Below are 7,375 nucleotides of genomic sequence, written 5' to 3'. Positions count from 1 at the left end.
TCCTATTTTTGGCTAAAATTAGCTTGGGGAAAGGGAGTCGCAGATACCAGCTCAAGGATCATAGTTAAATGGGAACCCTCGCCCTGAGCCAGACTTCCCTACAGGCTGGACTGCTCTCATTTCTCCTGAGCTGAAGTTTGGGGTCAACAACTGCCTTCCTCCCCAGCCCCAGCTCCAGCTCCAGCGCTGACTTCAGCCTCTCACTTCTTGCCAGCACCGTCTTCAGCTGAAGCCACTCCCCCCGTTCCCACCCCCGGTCTGCCTGACCTTAGCACGTCACTGGCTTTCTCAGAGGCTTTCTTCCTAGGGGCTTCTTCGAGGTGCCAGAGATACCTCTGGCATCGCCCCCCCCCCTCCTCTTCCCACTCCTATTACTTCCAGTCGTGGGGAGCTTCATCTGGGTGCCCCTGACAGGTCCAGGTTTGGCTCTGCTTCCTCCAAGGCCTTGGGCAAGTCTCCCAGCTTCTTCAAGCCTCAGTTTCTTCTGTAAGATGGAAATAATGATCGCATCTGAAGCCCAGTCACGGCCTCAGGATAAGACCTCCACAGAAGGTGAAGGCCAGGTGGGAGAGGACGAGGGCTGCCCCTCTTCATCCTGGGGGTCACTATGGGACGAGAAGTCGGTTCAGGTCTCCGAGTCTGTGTCCAGAATCCCCAGCTCCTCCTGGGGAGGCCACTCTGAGAGCTTTCGCGTGGTTCGCTCACGGAGAAGGGTTGAGCTCAGAGACAGGAAATCTCCCCAGGGGCGTGGTTGGTTCTACGGAGGTTGGGACTGAGGCCCCAGACTAGGACCCTTTAGGAAGCAGGACCTGGGATTCCGGTCCTGTTTCTGCGCTGTGGGAGGCAGATAAGACCTAAATCCTTTCTGGGCCTCAGTCTCCCCTTCGGCTGCAAGGGGAAGGGGTGTCCTTCTCCTCCCCATCCATCTCGAAGGCTCTGACGGTCCGCCTCGCTTCGCTGCCCAGGGCGCTGTCTGGGCCTCTGCGCCCCACTCCCCGCACTCAGATTTCATCCCCCCGCGCTGGGTCTCGCGTGGGCCAGACAGACGGACCCGGCGGAGGCGGCCTTCCCCGCCCTCGCACGGCGGGACAGACGGCCGGACGCCAAGCGCCTGAGTCCGGCCGGCTCCCCAGCCGCTCCGCCGCTCGCAGCTCCGCGCACGGGCCGCCCCGCCCGCCGCCCTCCCCAGGCGCCCGCATTAAAGCGCATATGCAAGCCATGAATTATCAACTGAAAGGAGTCAATTACCGGCTCTAAAAACGAGTGTCTGCGCCCGGAGCGCCCGGGGCCATCCGCCTATTTACGGAGCGATTCCCCCCGCCCGGCCTCGGGAGGCAGAGGCGGGAGAGACGCAGCCTGAGTCCGGGAGGGAGAGAGCGACGACGGGGAAGAGAGGCTGGAAGGAAGAGAGCCAGAGACCCGCAGAGACAGGGGGGCGAGACCGAGAGACAGAGATCTGGAGAAACGCGCCGAGAAGCGGACAGGCAGAGCTGGCTTGATTCCTTCTCCGCAGAGTGGGGGCAGTAGAGGTGGAGCAGCCCCTCCTCCCCACGTCCTGGTGGAGACCCGGTCCTCCTGGGCTAAGGAAGGCTGGACTGCTGGCTGGGGCCCTGGGGGTAGATGTGGGGCTCCGATAGGGTGGGGAGCATAGTTTGCAGAGGAGCCTGTCCTGGCAGGAAACTGGGGAGCAGGTTGCCTTGCATTCAGGTGACCGGGAGCACTCGGTGAAGATCAGGGACGAAGTGAGGACAGAGCCTGATGCGGAGGTCTCTGTGCAGCCTCAGCACGGAAAGGGGAGAGGTGAAACCAGCCAGCCCCAGGGGCTCAGGAAGTCTTGTCTGCCTCCCAGGCTCCCCTCTCGGAAAACGTTTTTTCCTACTGGGCTCCTGCTCATTCTTTGACTCTGGGCCTCCCCAGCTGCTCTGCCTGCCTTAGCCTAAGCACAGACTCCATTCTGTTCTATGATCCAGGTGTGACTTTTCCATGAGGTTTCAGTCAAGTACCATAAGGGCAGGGCCTTGGTGAGTATTATGCCCTGTGGAGGGAGCAACATACATCTGAATGGATGAAGGAGTGAGCTGGGCTAGAGGGGCCCTTGGCCAGGTCTGAGGCTGTGACCAAGACCAAGAGTTTGGGTGGGAAAAGCCAAGTACAAACCACTCTGTGCAGATCACTTGAAAGGCTTCCAGCAACCCTGGTGCTGGGCTGAGTTCACAGTTACTGAGTCTAGCACTTGCTCTGCAAAGGGTGAGGGCAGGAGCAGTGCACGGAGGGGAGGGGTTGGAGGCCAGGGAGCTTAGGCCTGGATCACCAGCACCAGCAAGTGGCTGCCCTGGCTCCCAGGGCTTTGCCTTTAGGGTTTCAGGGCCCCTTCTTCTGCAGTGGGTAGGGACAGGCAACCCCCAGGAAGGAGGAAGGAGTAGAGCTTAAAGGGCAGAGGGTAAAGTCTAGGCTTGGGAATCAAGCAGAGCCCCTTCTTTCTAGCTGTGTGGCTTCTGATAGCCTCTTAACTTCTGAGCCTCAGGTTCCTTCCTGATAAAATGGGGACAGTGCAATCCACTTTTACACGGGTGTTCTCATGTGTGCATAGCACTTTGCCTCAGAGGGGAAGACCCTGCCTAAAGTAAGACTAAGAATAGCTGCCACCTATTGAGGCTTGCGGGTGTCAAGCACTGTGACGAGTGAGTTATCTTTCTCTTCTTCCCAACAGCTTTCTGAGGTTGTGAAGTCACTTTGCAGACAAGAAAATTCAAAGAAGGGCAGGGATTGGGAACTGGCAGCGTCAAGGTTTGAAGTCAGGTCTGACTCCAGATCCTCCTTCATCCCCATGCCCCAGGGCCTCCCAGACTTGGAACATCCCATCCACCCCCATCCTGTCCCTTCAGCCCTTCCAGTCTGACTGAGCCCAGGTCTATTGAGGGGGCCATGGAAAGGTGAACAGGTCAGCTCAGGTCTGGCAGAGGTGGCCCCTAGGGTCTTGTTCCCACCACGGTAGTGGGGTGGGGGCCAGCTTCTTGCCTGATGAGTCTGCAGCCTCGCCACCCCATTAGCGGGCAGCCAGAGGGGGTGTCTGCAAGCGCCAATACAGGGGTTCTTGCAGCCACTCGCCTATTAATGGCTGGTGGCTTTACAGTGATTTATTAGGGCTTCCTCATTTCCCCTTGGTCTGCTATAAACATATTTATACCACCAGAGTGACCGATAAATTTCCCTTATGAATCCCGTTATCTCCCCCATTAACCATCCGTCACCTTTTATGCGGCCACAATGGGCTGGGCCAGGGCACGGGGGCTGGGTGGGAGGCCCTCGGCCTGCAGCCTGTGGGCCTAGTGAACTCTTCACCTCCCCCACTGCTCCCCAGACAGAGCAACCACTGCTGCCTTGGAGCTGCCTCCAGAATGAGGGCAAGGGCCTCAGAACACCCTGGACAAGGCAGCTTCCTCCTGGGTCTCAAAATGGGGAGGTCCCTCTTGGGGCTACCCTGTAGCCTGGCTCCATCTCTTCCAAGTGAGCAAGAGTCCTCTGGAGCTGCTACCACTGCTCTTCCTTCTCTCCCCACCCTCAGCTCTCACCCTCATCCCTCTAAGTGCCCCAGAAAGCTAAGACACAGTTGTGGTGGTACCTGGGGCCAGATGCCAACTGGCATTTACCAAGCACCTCCTCTGTGCTAGTCACTTTACATCCATGATTTCCTGTGATCATGTCCTGGGGCCAGACATTTGTAGCTTTGTTTGCCAGATAAGGAAATGAGGACTTCCCTTGTGCCTCAGACAGTAAAGCGTCTGCCTACAATGCGGGAGACCCGGGTTTGATCCCTGGGTCGGGAAGGTCCTCTGGAGAAGGAAATGGCAATCCACTCCAGTACTCTTGCCTTGAAAATCCCATGGATGGAGGAGCATGGTAGGCTACAGTCCATGGGGTCGCAGAGTCGGACATGATTGAGCGACTTCACTTGGTCTTGCCAGATAAGGAAATGAGGCTCAGAGACATTAAATAAAGAGCCCAAGGTCATCCAACCCAAGGGCAGAACTGTAATGTGGGGCCTTTCTGGCCCTAAAGCTTATGCTTTCAATTACTGCATTTCAGGTGCCCTGGTCCAGGAGGGGTTAATCCAAGGAAGTTTTCCAGCAGAGAGGGCTACAGAGCAGGGAAGGAAGAAGAGAGGAGAGAGGAAGGGGCCTCAGTGTAAGGCTGGCAGGGAGTTGGGGGCAGGGCTGTGAAGTGGGAAATGATCTACACTTTGGGGAAATCTGGACACCTGTTCAGAGTTGGGCTCCAAGCTGCTGGAGATGGTGGGCAAGGTCTCTCAGAGCCCTAATGCACCTGTCTTGCCCACATTTGGCAGGACAAGGGGCCAGGTGCATGGCCTGGGCAGGTAGACCAGGGCTTGGCTTAGACTTTCTCAGCTGTGTGATTTCAGCCTTCTGTTGATACCAAGGCATGGAAGATTCTGCCCTTGGAGTACCTGATACATTGGCTTCCTTGGAAGACAGCTGTGTGTTGGGTGAGGGGGGTGCGGGGGGAATGCCTAGGAGTTCTGTCTCCTCCACCTTCACCCACAAAGTCAGCCAGAACTGCTGAGAGCACCTTTAGAGCTAGGATGACCCACACTTTCCAAGGGAGAAGAGTCTCTAGACTTAGGTAGACCAGAGTCTACCCTGAGCCTTGGCACTGCTTCTCTGGCCCAAGGGGGATGGGTATAGGCATTTTACAGATGAGGCATCTTCAGCCCAGAGAAGAAAGGAATCTGAGCAAAGAGCTGCACCCAGGGTTAAGGTCTCCTGCTGGGAAGAGACTCAGCAGCATTAGAACCAGGAGGTAATAGAATGAAGCCAAGGATGGGACTGGAGTGTAGCCTGTTGGGTCTGGGTGGCTGTGGGGTGGGGGCTTAGTTCTCTGAAGGCTGTCTAATTACTCCTGTCTCCAGCAGTGCCATTTGTGGGGAGGAGCGGTCTAGGAGTGGCTAGGGCGGAAGGGATTAGGGGCTTAACACCCCTAAAGAAACAGATTCTCCTGTGACTTCAAGAGGATATGGGCAGGTCATTCTGGCCTGCCTCCCATGGTCAGAGGGAGGAGCTGAGCGGTCTCCAGGGCTAGTCCATCCATTTCCTGCCCCCTCACCCAGTTGGGGAGTTGGGGAGACAGCCATGCTAAGAGGACAGAGGCCTTCTGTGCAGCCTGCAGCAGATTCTGGCCCTTTCTGAGACTCAGCCCTAAATAATCTCCAGCTCTAGCTCAGGCCCCAGACTCCTTGCTGCCATATGCCATGGGGACACCCCTGCCCTCAGATAAGAGCTCCTGAAGTGGGGACCACGACAGGGACAAGCAGACACAACGGGCGAACACTGCTTGTCTCTGCCCCAGAGGTCCCCAGTCTCGCTGTCTCCTGGTTTCCCTGCTGTTCTCCCCTCTCCTTCCCTTTGCCCAATCTGTCCTACCCCTACCCACTGTCTGCCTGCCTGCCTGCCTGCCTCTGTCTGCACTGGCAGCCCTCTCCCCACGTCCTCTCCTCTCTGCAAGGTTGGAGGGGAGAGGAGGGGAGGGCAGGAGTGTGAGCCCGTGAGTGTGTGTGTTGGAGAGAGTGCGAGCACTCCCTCTCTGTCCCTTCCCGCCCACCCCACGCTCTCCTCCCACTCTCTCACACACACACTCTCTCTCTCAGTCATTTTCAATGTCATAAATTTCCACGTCTCTCTCCTCCACTCGGCTATTACCTGCGCCTCCGTCAGCAGCCGCGCTCTCGCTCCCAGATGGACTAGGCCATCTCCGCTCTGCAAATGACTCAGGGAGAGAGAGGCAGGGAAGGAGGGAGAGAAAGCAGCAGAGAGACACCGGGAGAGATTGAGAGCTTGAGAGAGAAAGCGAGTGAGCAGGAGACGGAGGCTGGAGCAGAGCAGGGGGAGAGACGCAGCCCAGAGACCTCAGCCCCCTGTTACCGCCTCCTCCAAAAAAAGTCCTGGCCTGCAGGGAGCCTTTGGGGGGGCCCGGTGTGGGTGGAGGGGGTTGTCTCCTCCCCAGGCAAGGGAGTGGTGCTGGCTCTAGGGTGGGGTCAGGTCACCTAGCTCTGCTCCCTGTCCGAACCCTGGGACTTGATGCCAGTCCTTCCCTTCCACTCACATCCCTGTGGGCCTCTACATGCCAGTGGTGGGCTTGGGGGGAACCAGACACCTAGTATTCCTCCCTCCAGCAGCTCACACACTTGGAGGCAGACAGACTGGGATGTTCCCTGCGTAGTACCACTCTGCTAGGACCCCTTGAGGACACGTGTGGATGGCGGTGGTTTTCAGAGTTCCCACAGTTGAGAGGGGGCTGCCAAGGAGCTGTGCCTCACCCTTCAGAATTGGAGGCTTCTGTAGATCTGGGCTTCTCACGGTTAGTGGGAGGCCCCCTCCTCCCCTCCTGCTGTCTTCACACTAGCTTTTGGATTTCCCAGGACTGGTCTTTGGAAGAGAGCAGAGCCAGGAAGACTCAGGTGGTTTTGGGGAGACAGCGTTTCCAGGAGATCCTATAGGATGAAGAGTGAGGCAGAGGGGGTCCAGGTAGGGGTGTCCTGGCAGGACTGGGGAGACTGTGGGGACCCAAGGCCCCAGGATGCTGCTGGGAGGGCCTCAGTGAAGCACCAGCTGGTAGTATTTAGTATTAATGATGGTGCATGTGGGAGCTTCTGGCAGGACTGGGACGATATAGGTCCTGGGCCTGATGCTGAGACCAGAACCTCCTGGAAGGTTTCCTGCTTGTCCTCTCAACACCTCCAATTTCTTTTAAAAAGCAAATATGATCTTACCGCTTTCTTGGTTCACCCCTCCAGTGGCCCCACATCCCACTGAAAACAAAACCTAAACTCCTCACCCTGGTTTCCTAGGCGCAATCTGTCCTGGCCTCACTCTCCCCTCCTGTGTCTCCCCTGACTTCTCTCTCCTTACAGGGGCTAGAATGTGCCCAGGGCCTTTGCACTCACTGTTCTCTTTGCCCAGGGCTGGCTTCTCGTCCCTCAGCTCAAGTGTCACCTGCGTGGAGGAGCCCATCCTGACCACTTCCTCTACTGGGGTCGGTCACTCCATTAACTCTATCGTGGCTTTCTGAATATTTATTTTGTGAAACTTTTTACACTGTCATTATCTGTTTGCTTGTTTAGTGTCTTCCAATGGATTGTACCTTCCATGAAGTCAGAAACAGGTTTGTCCTGTTCATCAAAGACAGTAACTGCCACATTACAAACCCTCAGGAAGTACTGAGTTGGCCAAAAATTTCATTAGGGTTTTTCCATAACACTGTACAGAAACCCCGAATGAAATTTTTGGCCAGCCCAGTACTTACTTACTGAATGGATGATGTTGACATAAGTGAATCCTCCTCACCTTGGTGTGTGGGGACT

Source organism: Bos indicus x Bos taurus, chromosome 3 (genome assembly GCF_003369695.1).
Source record: "Bos indicus x Bos taurus breed Angus x Brahman F1 hybrid chromosome 3, Bos_hybrid_MaternalHap_v2.0, whole genome shotgun sequence".
Classification (NCBI taxonomy): domain Eukaryota; kingdom Metazoa; phylum Chordata; class Mammalia; order Artiodactyla; family Bovidae; genus Bos; species Bos indicus x Bos taurus.
Note: the sequence above shows the minus strand (reverse complement) of the source record.